We start from the raw sequence: 16,269 nt of genomic DNA, 5'->3' as shown, positions 1-16,269 counted from the left end.
TGCTGTGTTTCTGGGAAGTACATATAGTTGTACTCCAGGCTGTAAACATTGTGATGTGACGACATCAGAATCAATGGTTACCACTAGTTGCTCCTTCCTTTTGAGGGAAACCTACTATAAAAACGATTGTCCTAAATAGTTAGCAATATGCTAAAAGCAAAGGTCATCTCTTCTGAGCCAGGAACTATAAGTTTAGAAAGACTGCTGACAGGGTTTGGAGAGCCTGAATTCCAAGCCGCAAGAGATCCTGGTGAGAAACTGCTGTGTGCCCACTGTGTAACTTCTAGAAAAGCAGCAGCAGCAGAACCAGGTCCATGGTTACCAAAAGCTTTCACTGGCTGTTGAAAAACCAGAGGTGATGGTGCTGCAGAGGGGCTGGGATTTACTTGGATCACCCCAGCATATCCTGCCCTCCTTTGTCCGTTCTTCTGTGCTAGCAGAATGGGGTGTTGCAGGCCTGCAGCCCTCCTTTGGCCGTTCACAACAGTGCTGCTGCCAACGATGTACCACTCACAGCTTGTCTTCAGAAGAGGTTAATTCTTTAAGTCTCTCAAATTTATTTTCAAATCCTTGCTTTTTCCTGCTTCCTTTTTCAGGGCATCCTGCTTAAAGGAGGATTTTTCCCGGTCTTTATATGCTTTTGAGGCTTGTTGAATCTCTGTTTCTAGCCTGAAGCACTGCTTGAAGTCTGATCACGAATTTCAATGTGTCCTCATTGATATTTACACTTTCTTCTTTTCCCTCTGTATTCTAGCAAAAGGGTGGCTGGGCTAAGGGAAGGACAGGTCTACAGAGTAACTTTGGGTTCTCCAGGAGCTTGGCTTAAAGGCAAGAAGTTAGGTCCACAGCAGCTTAACCCTCCTTTTGTCCTCTCTCTCAAAGAAAATCTTTTGAATGGAGCGCAGACCGAAATCATGAAGCCATCAGTATATATGGGTTTAGGACAAGAGAGTTCAGAGTCTTAACCCATTCGTTACCCTTCCATAGGTACAAGATGGGAGTATTCCAAGCCGACGGACATTTCCCTGATAATGTTTGAAGCGTTATTATCCAGGGAGTAAAATGCAAGGTGGCACTTTACACTGTACAGTATATTTACAAAGCACTTTCCATTTCTTTCTTAAACAACATCACATCCTTTGTCCTTCTTACAACATACAATATACCTTTATGCCTACTTCCAAAACTGTCTTTCCTATTTTCACACAAAGCAAACAACTTTCCTTTTCCATTCTTTATCACTACTCTTTGCTCTTTACTCAAGCCTTCTGCAACATGCTTAAAACCTTCAGCTTTTATTCACACAGTTCTTTTTTTAGTAGTCTAGGACATACACAAGCAATTTGCCTTGCTGCATTGCTTTAGAATTTACTACAAAATCCATCTGTGAATTTGTCCACCTGCACTTTTACTTGGGTTTCCAGAGGTGGAATAGTCTGCTTCCTAATCCTCTACTTTCATCATAGAGATGGGCCTCCCGTTGGGACACTCGTATTTCCAGTGTCCCTCCTTTTGGCATAAGGCACACTGATCTCCGCCTAGATGCCTTTCTCGTGAGCCAGGACGATTTCGCCCATGGTTTTCCATTCCCCAGCCTCGGCCGCAACTCTGCAGTAGGCTCCATCTGCCCGCTTGCACCGTAGCGAACATCATTTCCACCTGCCTCTTTTTCTTTTCTTTCTCCCTGAGGGCATAGGTATAATCCCAGTGGTCCTTGGAGTTCCATTGGGGATCTGCTAAGGGGACTGCTCCTACGGGGTCTGGAACATTAGCTGGGTTCCCTTCATATCTCTGCTGTACCTCCTCCCTTGCATTGGAAATAACTTGATTCCGCTCAATCTCAGAGATTAAAGTTTTTAAGAGGACTTGACAATTATGAGTCAGGTGTTTAAGATTTGCTAGGCATCCTAAGCTTACAGGATCAGACTGTATTTGGGTACACACTTGCCTGGTGGTAGCTTGCTGCACTTCAATTTCTGGCCTAGCAATCGCGGCTTCAGTAACAAGGGGAGATAGGCCCATATCCAAGATGGCTGACCCGTTCTGACTATCCAAGATGGCCACCCTATCCTGACTATGCAATCCCTTACAAGATGGCTGACTATGTGTTACCTCACTAGGTGGCGGAGCTGTGGCTGAACAAGATGGCTGCATGGTAGTGGCCAAATGGGACACCGGTTCTGGCATTACAGTTCTTAGGGGATTTTCAGTCACTACAGAAACACTGACTGGTGCTCCAGTCACAACCAAATTATAAGTAAACAACAAATCAGACCTACTCCTTAACGACATAAACAACAATACATACATACTCTCTTCCCATTTACCAGCACGCTGACAAAACAATAGCAATTGCAGGATCGTGTTGTAATTAAGGGATCCTCCGGATGGCCACCTCTCCTGTTCCTCGAGTTGATACTGAGGCCAGTCAACTGTACAGAATCTTTTTAATTGACCTTTCGTGATCACATTTGACTTAAAGATCTTCCACCACCTAAGAATGCATTCTACTGGGGTACAACACTGTACCTTCTGCCCCACACCATGCCCTTGACCCATTGTATGGCTCTAATCCCGGGGAAGCCAATGGGAATTACAACCTCTGGGCGTCCCCAGCCTCGGGCAACCACTCCAGATAGCCTAGGACACCAAAAGGTAAAAGAATCAGAAATAAACCAGACTGGTCTTACCTTGTCCAAGGGGGACCGGACCAAGACCGTTGTACAACCCCGCGATCTGGAGGGACGGTTCTTTACTGACGTCTACCTTCCATAGGGGAACCGATCTACCCTAACTCCCTCTTACTTCTCCACTATACGATTGCGTTGCACTGTTGTGTCCTCCGAGGTCGGCCTGACGCGTCTCTGCTGAGGCCCCCGGTAAACTCACCGGTGCCGGCTGGGTGTCGGCGGTGACCGCCGTCCGTCGGCCATCAGAGGAGTCCGGGCAAGGCACAATTTTACCTCGAGCCCCACGTTGGCTGCCAAAAACTGTTGCCAGCACAGAGTGCCTGAGAGTGGCAACGGTTGGGTCCATTGCCCGGTGTGCTTCGCAACCAATAGAACACACCAGGGTGGAGAAGCAACCAACTTTATTTGAGCTCAAATAAGACACCTGGAGCCACGCAGGACTCAGATCAAGCGCGCGAAACAAACAGCTAACCCAACTATTTATACTGGAACCAAAACTGACACACATTATAACATGATCTGTCACTCACACAGTCCCCACCCAAGGCCAAGTCTGCCTAGTAACAGTTCAGTTTCCCACCCAAAGGTTAAATCTACCCAGCAACTGAGGGAGTAGAAGTAGCCCCTCCCAACAAGGGCAACCTGAGGTCAAACATGGAGGAGTAAAACTCAAAATGGAGAAGCTGGTGCACTATGGCTCAGAACAAGAGGACTTCATCGGCTCTCATGGCCTTCCATTCTCCCGAATTACCTGGGTTATACCAAATGCATCCCCAACACTATCATGGCTGCAGTTCAGCTCTGTAAGGGTCTTTACCTAGTTTACCAGTTCTCGCAACATAGCTCGGTCTTGAGAAGCCTGGTCCATCAACAGGCGATTAGTCTCTTGCTGTAGCCGCACTGCCTCCTGTTGGGCAGCTGCCTGGACATGGGTAGACTCCTGCTGGGCCACCATAGCTTGTGTCAATGCCCGCACTAAGTCTTCCATTGTGGTGAAAAAAAATAAACCCTCTACTTTTTTTTTTAAATCACCCTCCTTCTTCTGCAGCGCTGTGCACACCAATATCCCACTCTTGACACCAGTTGTGACAATGTTCCTCCTCTACCTTGGTGGGTCCTGAACTTATTGGCAGATTTGCTCACCTCAGTGATCTCCCACACAGTCTGGATCAACTCCTCCTTTGTCTGATCAGGAGTTGGGAGGTTTGGGGGGAACCCGGGCCCGCCCTCTACTCCGGGTTCCAGCCCAGGGCCCTGTGGACTTGCAGCTGTCTATAGTGCCTCTTGTAACAGCTGTGTGACAGCTACACTTCCCTGGGCTACTTCCCCAAGGCCTCCTCCAAACACCTTCTTTATCCTCACCACAGGACCTTCCTCCTGGTGTCTGATAACACTTGTACTCCATAGTACTTCAGCAGCACACTCTCTCACTCTCAGCTCCTTGTGCCTCTTGCTCCCAGCTCCTCACACGCACTTCCTCTCCTCTGGCTCCTCCCCACCTGACTGGAGTGAGCTCCTTTTTAAACCCAGGTGCCCTGATTAGCCTGCCTTGATTGGCTGCAGGTGTTCTAATCAGTCTGTCTGCCTTAATTGGTTCTAGCAAGTTCCTGACTACTCTAGTGCAGCCCCTGCTCTGGTCACTCAGGGAACAGAAAGCTGCTTCTCCTGGAGCCAGTACTGGCTCTTCCTTCGACCGCTCTGCTGTAGAGGAAGGAGGGAGAGGGCTGCTGCTGCTGCTGCTGCTGCTGCTGGGCACTGGGCCCTCGCTGCTGCTGTTTCTGCTGCTGTTCCTGCTCCTGCTGCTCCCCTGGCTGGGCTAGACACCACCACCAGCCCTTCTCTCTGCTGTCTGTTTGCTGGCTGGCTAGTGGTTCCCCCCAACCTCAGTTACTGCTGTTCCTCCACCTACAGCCCCTGGGGGGGGGCTGCTGGCCTACTTCCCAGAGAGGAGGAGAGTGAGGGACCCCAGCTCTTGTTGCTGAGGACACCATCCTCTGAGCAGGGTCCCTCCTGCCTGGACACCAGACCACCACCACCTGGAGCTGCTGGGGCAGTTGCTGGGGAGCTGTTGGTGCCCGGAGGAGGAGAGGAAGGAGACGAGGACCGCCTGCTGCTGGGAAACCACGTAAAGACCACTGTGGAGGAGGCTTTTCTGGTCTAAGTCTTTTTCGAACTGTGCTCTTGTGGTGGGGGTTCGGACTGTGTCTGCTGGGGCAACGGGGCTGTGGCTTGGAGCCTGCCCCTGGTCCATCCGTGTCCCCCTTCGCCCCCACCACCATCGTTGCCCCCTCCACCACCCCCGCTGGCTGTTTTCCTTCTGCTTTGGACTCCTGCCTCTGGGTCTGAGCTGCTCGCCTGGCTCACCACGCCCACTTCCACCATTTGGGCCTGCAGCAGCAGCAGCCAAACATTGACTTTTTGGCACGAGTGCCTGTGGGTGCACCACCTCCCCCCTCCTCCTGGACTGATCCCCTGCCCTTTGCCACATTTGTCCACCCCACCTATTTCCCTCTGCCGCCTGATAGTTCTGCCCCGGCCCTGCAGCTGTCCCTGTGGTCCCCCTACCCCAATCCCAGCTCGCCCTTTCCCCCCACCCTGTGCTCCCCCAGCCCTGATCGGTCCCTCCCCCGTGCGCCCATGCCCCCTCCCAGGCGCTTGTGCCCTTCCCCATTTGGTTTCCCCTTGTTCACGGCACTCCCCCTCTGCTGTTGCCCCCCCGCTCCCCTAGTGCAACTGGAGGAGCCGGAACCCCCCTCTGCGTTGGTGCCCTGAAACAATCCCACCCGTAGTCCTTGGTTGCTCCCTACACCCCTTTAGCCTTCCCCTTCTGGCGCCCTCCTCCCCTGCCTGCAGCCTAGCGGGGAGGGGTGGCTGCCTCCTCTCCTTCCCCACCCCTCGCTCTTTGTCCACCTCCCCGCTCTCGTTATGGCAGGGGACGTGGCGGGGGAGACCCCTCGCGATGCTCCCACTGCCCCTCCTCCACCTGCCCCCGTGTCCACTGCCCAAGCCTCTACCTCGACCGCCGCTGCTGATCCACCTACCCCCGCCCCTGCTAGGGCACCGGTGGCGGCAAGTACTGGGGAGACCTCCGTTGCTGCCACGTCTCTCACCCCTTCTGATTCGGGGGGAGCCCCCCCAGCCGGTGGGAAGGGTCGGGGTGGGAAGAAGGGTAAGGGCCCCGCAAAAAGGCCAGGCCCTCCATGGCGGAGACTGCCCCCGCTGCCGCAGCCCTGCTACTGGCTGCGGCATCCCTCCCCGCTATTCCCTCCAGCAGCTCTGCAGGTGTCCCTCCCCCGGCCCCCAGGGCGTACGCCCAGGTGGCGGCGGCCCCCCCCCCCTGCTGCTGCTCCTCCGACCGCTGCTTCCGCCAACATCTACAGCGGCCGGGGCCCCTTTCCCACTTTGACCAGGAAGCACGGCGTCCGTTGCCTCCTGGTGCCCACCTCGCCCCACGTGGAGACCTACGTGCGGGCGTTGGCGAGGGTGGTGGGGCCCACGGCCATCGTGGCGGCCTCCAAAAAGTACGGGAAGGTGGTCTTCTTCCTGGCATCGGAGGCCGCCGCCCAGGAAGCGGTAGAGACAGGCCTGGCGGTGGGGGGCGCGTTCGTCCCCCTGGAGCCGTTAGAAGACCTGGGGGTCCGCTTAAACTTGACCTCCGTCCCTCCCTTCCTGCCCAATGCCGCCCTGCTGCCCGCCCTTTCTGCCCTGGGACGCCCCATCTCTGTCATCAGCCCTCTCCCCTTGGGCTGCAAGGACCCCGCCCTCCGTCATGTTCTCTCGTTCCGCCGGCAAGTGCAGCTTCAACTGCTGCCGGCGGCGCGTGGCGGAGAGGCACTCGAGGGGTCCTTTCTGGTCCCCTACCAGGGAGCCCACTACCGGGTGCATTACTCAACGGGGGAGGCCCGGTGCTACCTCTGCAGGGTGATGGGGCACGTCCGGAGGGACCGTCCCTTGGCCCAGCACGGAGGAGCGTCCGGGACCCCCGAGCCCCGGCAAGGCGCTGGCCCTGTCATCGCCGGTGCCCCTGGCTGCCCAGCACCCGAAGCTGCCCCTCCTCCTCCTTCTCGATCCACTTCTGTGGAGGAGGGTGTGGCGGGGCTACCGCCGGACGTGGGAGAGGGCTCATCCCAGGGGGAATCCTCCCCAGTTTCTGCTGTCCCACCACTGCCTCCCCGAGTCCCTGAGCCATTGCCCTTGCCCCCCGAGCCGACCCCTGTTAGCCGGCCCCCGGATGATGCCATGGAGGGCTGGTCCTTAGTGCAGGGGAAGCGGGGCAAGCGGAAGGCTCTAGTTTGCTTACATCCTTCGGATTCGGAGGCCCCCCGGAAGAGCAGGAAGGAGGGCACCGATGACGAGTCTTCTGCCTTGCCCCCTGATGACTCCCATTGTGTGGAGCCAGCTGGGGATGCTGTGGCAGCACCGAAAGATAACACCGCCCCTCCTCCAGGGTCCCTTCCCGTGGAAGCCCCCGAGGGAGCCTCTCTCGCCCCCTTCCCACTTGACACCTCTGCGAGCGCCGCGGTGGGTATCGCCTTGGGTGCTGGCGGGGAGGGCCCTGGGGTGGTGGACGGTGATCTCCCTCCCATCTACACGGAGATCGAGGCCCTGGGTTTGACCCCGGTCACGCAGGGGGAGGACGACCCTCTGCCGGCAGGCCTCGATCTGGGCGACCTCCCTACATCCCCCCTGTCCCTGGATTCCCTTCCCCTACCCGCTGTTTCTGCTCCCACCTCTGACGGTCCCCTGGAATCTTCTATTGACCTGTCTGCTGGTGGCACTCTGTTGACGACCGCCGAGCCCCTTGGGGTGATGGCCAGTGCCCCGCTGCCGAGCCCCGCTTCCCAGGGGGTGTCCCTCTTGGGTGTGGAGGACCCGCCCTCCTTCCTCAGCGGGGACCCCATTGACCACCATCTCTCTCTGGATGCCGAGGCTGCCGCACGTGCCACAGTGGATGAGCCCGGCATCGATAGGGGTCCCCTGCCCACTTCCCAGATCCTTGAGCCTGGCCAGGAGGAGCCACCTTCCGGCGTCTCACCTATGGAGGCTCCGGATCCTGCCTCTACCTCCTTCCCGGATTCTCTCCCTGATCCCCGCCCTACTCCTGTTGGCTCTGTCCTTGTCCCCCCCACTTCCTGTGATGCCAGTGCCGCCCCTGGCAATACCTCCCAGGGAGCGGGTTCACTAGTTCTTTCCTGTCCCGACCCCTCAGGGGCTGCTGTTCTCCTTCCACCGCCCCTTCTTGAATCTGGGAGCGGGGCGGGTCGTGTGGCATCGGTCCATCTGCTGCCACGTTGGGGATCTGCCCCCTGCCTACCCGCCTTGGTGGGCCACGGGGCTGTGATGGGGGCCCCACTGGGGGCCAGTCATCGATCAGTGACCCCACCCCCCCATGCGCTGAGGGAGGAGCTGCGGGAGTTCCTCGAGGACGTCCGTGGCTCCCGGAACAAAGTCCATCTTGAGCTCCAGTGGTGGGGGGATTTCCATCAGGTCCTCCGGGCCACGAGGGCCCTCATGGGGGAGGGTAAGAAGACCAGGAAGCAGGCCGCCGCGGCCTACTGGCGGGTCCGTGTCTTCCGTGACTCCTTACTCACCTTCGGGGTTGGTCACGGATTGCTGCACGGCCTGCCGGAGGCCGTGGGCGTGTCTGCCAGCGAGGATCCCCCCCAGCCCTCCTCATGGCGCCGATCATCCTTGCCACCTTAAACACCTGAGGCTGTAGGATGGGTCTCCGCAGGAGCCAGGTGCTCTTCTTCCTCCGGGAGGGGGGGTACTCTGTGGTTTTCCTGCAGGAGACCCATACGGATCCGGCCGCTGAAGCTAGCTGGCGGCTGGAGTGGGGGGACGGGGCCTACTTTAGCCACTTCTCTGTCTGCGCGGCTGGAGTGGCGACCCTGTTCTCCCCCGACCTATGGCCTGAGGTGCTAGGGGTCGCCGAGGCTGTGCCGGGTCGCCTGCTGCACCTCCGGGTCCGCATGGAGGGGCTTGTGGTTAATCTCGTCAACGTTTACGCCCCGACATCGGGCCCGGAGAGGCTACATTTTTATCAGCAGGCGTCCGCCTTCCTCGGCTCCCTGGATCCTCGTGAGTGCCTGGTCCTGGGAGGGGATTTTAACACCACCCTCGAGGAACGGGACCACTCGGGGACCGAGCAGTGCCCGGCAGCTGCGGACGTCCTCCGGGAGATTGTTGACCGCCACTCCCTGGTGGACGTCTGGCGCGACCACCACCCGGACGACGTCTCGACGTTCACCTTCATCCGGGTGGAGGCCCATCGGTCGTGCCACTCCTGGCTGGACCGTATTTACCTGTCACGTTTCCACCTTTCACGGACTCACTCCTCCAGTGTTCGGCCGGCCCCCTTTTCGGATCACCACCTTGCCACCGTGACGGCCTCTCTCTGCGCGGAGATGCCAGGGCCGGCCTATTGGCACTTTAATAATAGTTTGCTGGAGGATGCGGGCTTCGTGGCGTCCTTCTGGGAGTTCTGGCTGGCCTGGCGAGGGTAGAGGCGCGCCTTTTCCTCGGCGCGGCGGTGGTGGGATCTGGGGAAGGTGTGCGCCCGGCTCTTCTGCCGTGACTACACTCAGGGTGCCAGCCGACGGAGGGATGCGGCGATAGGGCAGTTGGAGCGGGAGGTCTTGGAGCTGGAGAGGCGTCTGGCCGTCAACCCCGAGGATCCATCCCTTTGCGGAGCGTGCCGGGAGAAGCGGGAGGAGCTCCGGGCCCTCGAAGACCATTGGGCCTGGGATGCTTTTGTTCGATCCTGCATCCACCTCCTTCGGGAGATGGATCGCGGCTCCTGCTTCTTCTACGCCCTGGAGAAAAGGAGAGGGGCCAAGAAGCACGTCACCTGCCTCCTGGCGGAGGACGGCACCCCCCTCACGGATCCGGCGGAGATGTGCGAGAGGGCCAGGGCCTTCTACGCCACTCTTTTCTCCCCGGATCCAACCGATCCTAACGCTTGCAGAGTGCTCTGGGACGGGCTCCCGACGGTCAGCACGGGCGACCGGGACCGGCTAGAGCTGCCTCTCACTCTGGCCGAGTTCTCAGAGGCCTTCCGTCGCATGCCCACCAATAAATCTCCGGGCTTGGACGGGCTGACCGTGGAGTTCTACCGCGTGTTCTGGGACGTCCTCGGCCCAGACCTGGTCACCGTCTGCGCCGAGGCTTTGCAGAGCAGGGTCCTCCCTCTCTCGTGCAGGCGAACCGTGCTGGCCTTATTGCCGAAGAGGGGGGACCTCCGCGACTTACGGAATTGGCGTCCCGTCTCACTCCTCAGCACGGACTACAAAATTGTTGCGAAGGCCATCTCGATGCGGCTAGGGTCCGTGCTGGCGGACGTGGTCCATCCAGACCAGACCTACACCGTCCCGGGCCACTCCATCTTTGATAACTTGTATCTGGTCCGGGACCCTCTGGAATTGGGGTGTAGGGATGGTCTGTCGTTCGCCCTCTTGTCCCTGGATCAGGAGAAGGCGTTCGACCGGATGGATCACGGGTATCTCCTGGGCACTCTGCGAGCATTTGGCTTCGGACCCCTGTTTGTGGGTTTTCTCCAGGTGCTGTACGCTTCTGCGGAGTGTCTGGTCAGGCTCAACTGGACCCTGACCAAGCCGGTCAGCTTCAGGCGGGGAATGCGACAGGGGTGCCCCCTCTCAGGCCAGCTGTACGCTCTGGCGATCGAGCCCTTCCTCTGTCTCCTCCGCAAGAGGTTGACGGGGTTGGTGCTTCGGGAGCTGGGGCTGCGGCTAGTCCTGTCGGCATACGCTGACGATGTGCTCCTTGTGGTCCAGGACCCGGGCGACTTGGCGCGGGTGGAGGCTTACCAGGCTGTGTACTCGGCGGCCTCCTCCGCCCGGGTCAACTGGGTCAAGAGCTCTGGCCTGGTGGTCGGGGACGGGTGGCAGGCGAGCTCCCTCCCACCCGCGCTTCAGGCCATCCGGTGGAGCGCGGGTCCGCTGCTCTATCTCGGCATTTACCTTTCTGCCACGCATCCATCTCTGCCGGAGAACTGGCAGGATTTGCAGGGCAGGGTGACAGAGCGGCTCCGGAAATGGACAGGACTACTCCGGTGCCTCTCCCTTCGGGGTAGGGCACTGTTGCTTAATCAACTGGTCCTGTCCATGCTCTGGTACCGGCTCAACACCCTGGTCCCGGCCCCGGGTTTCTTGGCCAACCTCCGGACGGCGATTCTGGAGTTCTTTTGGCCAGGGACGCACTGGGTCTCTGCAGGGGTCCTCCACCTGCCCCTGGAGGAGGGGGGGCAGGACCTGAAGTGCTTACGCGCTCAGGTCCATGTCTTCCACCTCCAGGCCCTGCAGAGGCTCCTGTTTGGTGCGGGTAGTCCGGCGTGGAGCGTATTGGCGCACGCCTTCCTCCGCCGCTTCCGAGGGCTCCTATACGACCGGCAGCTCTTTTACCTCCATCCGAGAGGTCTTCCGCGAGACCTGTCCGGGCTGCCGGTCTTCTACCAAGATCTCCCCGGACCTGAAAGCTCTTTTCAACGACCAGGTCCGTGGCGGCCACCATGGGGGTTGACCTCCTCACGGAGCCCCTGCTACACAATCCCCAGCTTCGTGTGCAGGTGGCGGAGTCCCCCACGGTGCGCCAGAGGCTGGTCTCGGCGGGAGTCACCAGGGTCGGAGACCTCCCGGACTACGACCGGGGAGACTGGCTGGATCCCCTGACGCTCGCTCAGCGCATGGGGCTCTCCAGACCTCGTACTCCCCAGCGCGTACTTCAGGAGGTGAAGGCCGCTTTACTGCCTGCTGCTAGGGCTTACCTCGACCGGGTCCTGTGAGAGGGCACGCCCCGCCCACCCTCCACCTCAGGCCCCGTGGACATTTTTATCGGGCCCCTGCCCCGTGGACCCAATCGGCCCCCTCACCCTTTCACTGCCAGCCGGCTGTATGATCTGCAGCCGGTTTTATTCCAGACCGCGCCACGGAAACATCTGTACTCGCTCATGCTCCATACCCTTCACTACCTCACCCTCGCGTCCTGCCCCGATACCAAATGGCGGGACTTCCTGCCGCCTCTCGAGGGTGAGGAGCCCCGGTGGGCCAGCTTGTACTCTGCCCTGGTCCCGAGGCCCGCCGGGGATATCAGTTGGTGGCTCCTTCACGGAGCCGTGAGCACGGGCGTGTACTTGGCGTGGTTCACATCTGTCCCTAGCACCTGCCCTTTCTGTGGTGAGAAGGAGACCTTGGCGCACGTTTATTTGGAGTGCGCCAGGTTGCAGCCCCTGTTCCGGCTCCTCCTGAATATTTTCCTGTGTTTTTGGTTGCACTTTTCCCCTCACCTTTTTATCTACACGCTCCCCATCCGTGGCCCCACGAAGTCGCGGGATCTCCTTCTCAACCTCCTCTTGGCCCTGGCCAAATTGGCCATCTACAACACCAGGGAGAGGAGGTTGGCCGACGGGATTTCCTGCGACTGTAGGGCCTATTTCCGTTCCTCCGTCTGCTCACGCATCCGGGCAGAGTTCCTCTGGGCGGCGTCCACTGGCTCCCTTGACGCCTTCGAGGAGCAGTGGGCGTTGTCCGGGGTTCTCTGCTCGGTGTCCCCATCGGGTTCCCTTCGTTTAGCCCTATGACCTCACTCCTGATCCTGTTTTTTTCATTAGTTGTCCCCCGTAATTACTTGGTGTCCCAGACCTGTGGGTCCTCCCCTTAGGCTGCGGGGAGGCCCTTTAGAAGTGGGCGGGCTTCGCCCACCCACCCCCGCTGGATGCCAATAGGACCAGTATATTTGCCCTCTACCAGACTCCTGCACCCCGCTGGCCTGGGTCTGTCACTATATATATATATATATATAGATATAGATATATATAGATATAGATATAGATATAGATATATTATGTGCATTTTATTTTGAAAAGTAGTATCTATCTATCTATCTATCTATATATATATATATATTATTTGCATTTTATTTTGAAAAGTAGTATCTAATGATTGCTGGGGTTTTTTTGTTTGTTTGTTTTGTTCTTTTTTAAGGAATAACTGTCAGTCCTTGTTCAGCCCTCTTCTGCTGGGGACAAACCTTCTTCGCATCTCCAGCCTAAATTTACTCATGGCCAGCTTATCCGCATTAGTCCTGTACCAGCATTGTTCTTTAGCATTAATAGCTCTTCTCCCTCCCTAGTGTTTATCTCCCTGATCTATTTATAGAAAGTGACCACATCTCCTCTCAGCCGGTGTTTTCCTCTGCTAAACATGCCAAATTATTTTAGAGTATATTAGAGAAAGAGAATCAGGATAATTTCCTCTGTCACTCTAATCCTGAGCAGTGCCCTTCTCCTGCCCTCCACAGGCAAGACATAATGTGCTGAGGAAGAAAATGTCCAACTGAACCACAGTGACCTAGTTCCTTCTCCTGGGATTCTCTGAGGTTCAGGAGCTGCAGATTTTACACTTTGTGGTGTTTCTAGGGCTTTATCTGATAGCCCTGAATCTCCTTTTTATCATCCTTGTAGTGCTTGACTGCCACCTTCACACCCCCAGATATTTCTTCCTGATGAATCTGTCCATCTTGGACCTTGGATCCATCTCCCTCACTGTTCCCAAGTCTGTGGCCAAACCCCTACTACACACCAGGTCAATTTCTTATGGTGGATTAATTTCCCAAGTCTTTCTCTTCATCTTCTTCACTCTGGTTGACTTTGCTTTTCCCACCATCATGGCATATGACTGATATATCGCCACCTGCCAACCCCTGCACTATGAGATTATAATGAACAGAAGAGCTTGTTTTCCAAATGGCAGACAGTGTCTGAATCACTGCAATTCTTTCTACACTGCACACCAGGATCATGTTTCCACTAACCTTCTGTGGAGGCAACATGGTGGCTCAGTTCTACTGTGAAATCCCCCAAGTACTCAAGCTGGCCTGTTCTGACCTGTACCTTGGTGAAACTGTGGTTATTTACTTTAACATATTCTTAGGGTTAAGCTGCTTTGGTTTTTATAATTGTGTCATATGTTCAGATCTTCAAAACAGTTCTGAGAATCCCTTCTAAGTAGGGTTGGCATAAAGCCTTCTCCACCAGTCTTCTTTACCTCATTGTGATCTCCTTGCTATTTTGCAAGGCTGCTTTTGCTTACGTGATGCACACCTCCCACTCTCCATCAGGTCTGGATCTTGTGGTGTGTGTGCTTTATTCTGTGGTGCCTCCTTTGATGAATCATAGAATATCAAGGTTGGAAGGGACATCAGGAGGTCATCTAGTCCAACTCCCTGCTCAAAGCAGGGCCAATCCCCAACTAAATCATCCCAACCAGGGCTTTGTCAAGTCTGACCTTAAAAACCTCTAAGGAAGGAGATTCCACCACCTCCCTATGTAACACATTCTAGTGCTTTACCACCCTCCTAGGAAATAGTGTTTCCTAATATCCAACCTAAACCTCCTCCACTGCAACTTGAGACCATTACTCCTTGTTCTGTCATCTCCTACCATTGAGAACAGTCTAGAACCATCCTCTTTGGAACCTCCTTTCAGGTAGTTGAATGCAGCTACCAAATCCCCCCTCATTCTTCTCTTCTGCAGACTAAATAAACCCAGTTCCCTCAGCCTATCCTCATAAGTCATGTGCTCCAGCCCTCTAATCATTTTTGTTGCCCTCCGCTGGACTCTTTACAATTTTTCCACATCCTTCTTATAGTGTTGGGCCCAAAACTGGACACAGTACTCCAGATGAGGCCTCACCAATGTCAAATAGAGGGGAACGATCATATCCCTCGATCTGCTGGCAATGCTCCTACTTATACAGCCCAAAAAGCTATTAGCCTTCTTGGCAACAAGGGCGCACTGTTGATTCATATCCAGCTTCTCGTCCACTATAACCCCTAGGTCCTTTTCTGCAGAACTGCCTGCCTAGCCACTCTGTTCCCAGTCTGTGGCCATGTGGTCTGATCATCTGCAGCATAAGGAACAAGGAGATCAAAGGTGACTTGAAGAGACCAACTGGAGGTTATTCACCAAAAATAAAATTTCCAGATTTCTCTCATGACCATGGTTTCATTCTGTGTTTCCTCACACATATAATCAAATGATGACATTATTATCTCCATGGGAATGCGATGTGCAATCTTTTTTATACAAAATATTGTGCTTACAGTGGTAATAATCCAGACTAAATTCACTGAAGTCAGTAGAGTTACTCTACATTTACCCCAGTGTAAATCAGATAAGAATTAATTGACCAATCTAGCTATAAATGGCAGAAAAAATTAAAATGAAATAAAATAAAAAGCAAAATCTTTTGTTAACACAGAGTTAAGGTTTCCCAGTGATAGTTCAGATCCTTCCAGAATATTGTGTTGTACAGCAAAATTTATACTTTGGAAAGTCAAGAAAGAGAGAGTTAATATACACGATCATACTCTACAGGGAAACCAGTAAAGTGCTTGAAACCACTATGGCTTATTGTTAAAGGAAGCCTAGTCAGCAAGCTGTAAATTGGCCATTCAGCAATCTCAGCTTGACCAAAGCAGGAGGGGAGGGGGCTTTGGGTGCCACAGAAAGGGCAGCTTGACCCCGCGTCCTTCCTTATGAGAATTGTGTTGAAGTTGTTGATACATGCATTTTAAAAGAGTAGGATATGCCCCAGGAATGTCTACTGAGGTCTCAAGGCTGCAAATTCTGGGGAAAAAACACACCTGGTTATTCAATAATCAGAAGGAGCCTCTTGCTTGATCATTGAAACTGCTTACTTAACAAGGTTTCTTTAAGGGACATGTCATTCTATTATTAATGTATAAATAAGGGGACTCGTCTGGGGACTCTTTGGGACTGGTCTCCCCCTCCGGATGCATCTTCTGTTCCCCACCGGCAGACAGGCTGCCACTTTGCCGCTCGAGAGCCACACTCAGCTTCAATAATTATTGAGGGTTGGAGGTGTTTTACTAATCTTGTTGAGGATGTACGTAAGTGCTTGAGACTAGTAAAGTTTAACTTTAAGTGAAAGCACTCTTGTGTTGTCTTGTTTGTACCAGCCATCTATCGGTCAGATGGCTGTCTCCTTGATTTATTTCCTGACATCTCCTCGCACAGAGTAAAAGTTACCGAGAGCTTTGGGTTGAAAGAACCCTGGGAACCAATACAATCTTAACTCTGCTGACAGGAGCTGACAATAGCCCCATGGAATTCTCTGTATTAAATTCTAGCTGTATTCATTGTGTTAGCTGGAGCTGACTTGAATGGTGGAGGGAGAAAAGTGGTGTGTTTTTGATATGAGGAATTTTGGGGATTAGTTGAGGAATGCCATAGAACTGTGTTTGTAATATGGGGAGATCTGGTCTTAGCCCCGCACCCCATGTGTGACCAAAGGGAAGAGGTGCACGTGTCCCTTGAGGGTCCCGTGTGCATCATTTCAATACAGAATTGTGTAGGTCATGTCAGTAGCAGGGCCCTGGGGTCATCTTGTCAGTGGTGAGGGGGGATATGAGAGCAGACTGTGGGTTTAATGAGGGATAGGGGAAGTACAGTTTAGGTGGTCTCCTCTGTGCAAGTGTGAAGGGGATGTAAAAGGGGATGTAGTTAAATTGTACCAATGTGGCATTCTGTGGGGGGAGCAGG

The 16,269-nt window shown here is 55.0% G+C and overlaps 1 protein-coding gene across 1 annotated transcript in view; it reads right to left on the bottom strand.

The window, feature by feature from the left end:
• The window catches only part of LOC127032870 (translation initiation factor IF-2-like), a 322,179-nt gene extending 314,302 nt beyond the window's left edge, over positions 1-7,877 (bottom strand). Inside the window, exon 1 of the mRNA XM_050920465.1 lies at positions 7,711-7,877. The gene's annotated coding sequence lies outside the window, so the exon portion shown is untranslated. The remainder of the gene's footprint in view (positions 1-7,710) is intronic.
• Between the last annotated feature and the right edge of the window lie 8,392 nt (positions 7,878-16,269).

This window comes from Gopherus flavomarginatus, chromosome 12, assembly GCF_025201925.1.
Source record: "Gopherus flavomarginatus isolate rGopFla2 chromosome 12, rGopFla2.mat.asm, whole genome shotgun sequence".
NCBI classification, from domain to species: Eukaryota; Metazoa; Chordata; order Testudines; family Testudinidae; genus Gopherus; species Gopherus flavomarginatus.
The sequence above is the reverse complement of the archived record's forward strand: the minus strand, read 5'-3'. Positions and strand labels throughout refer to the sequence as shown.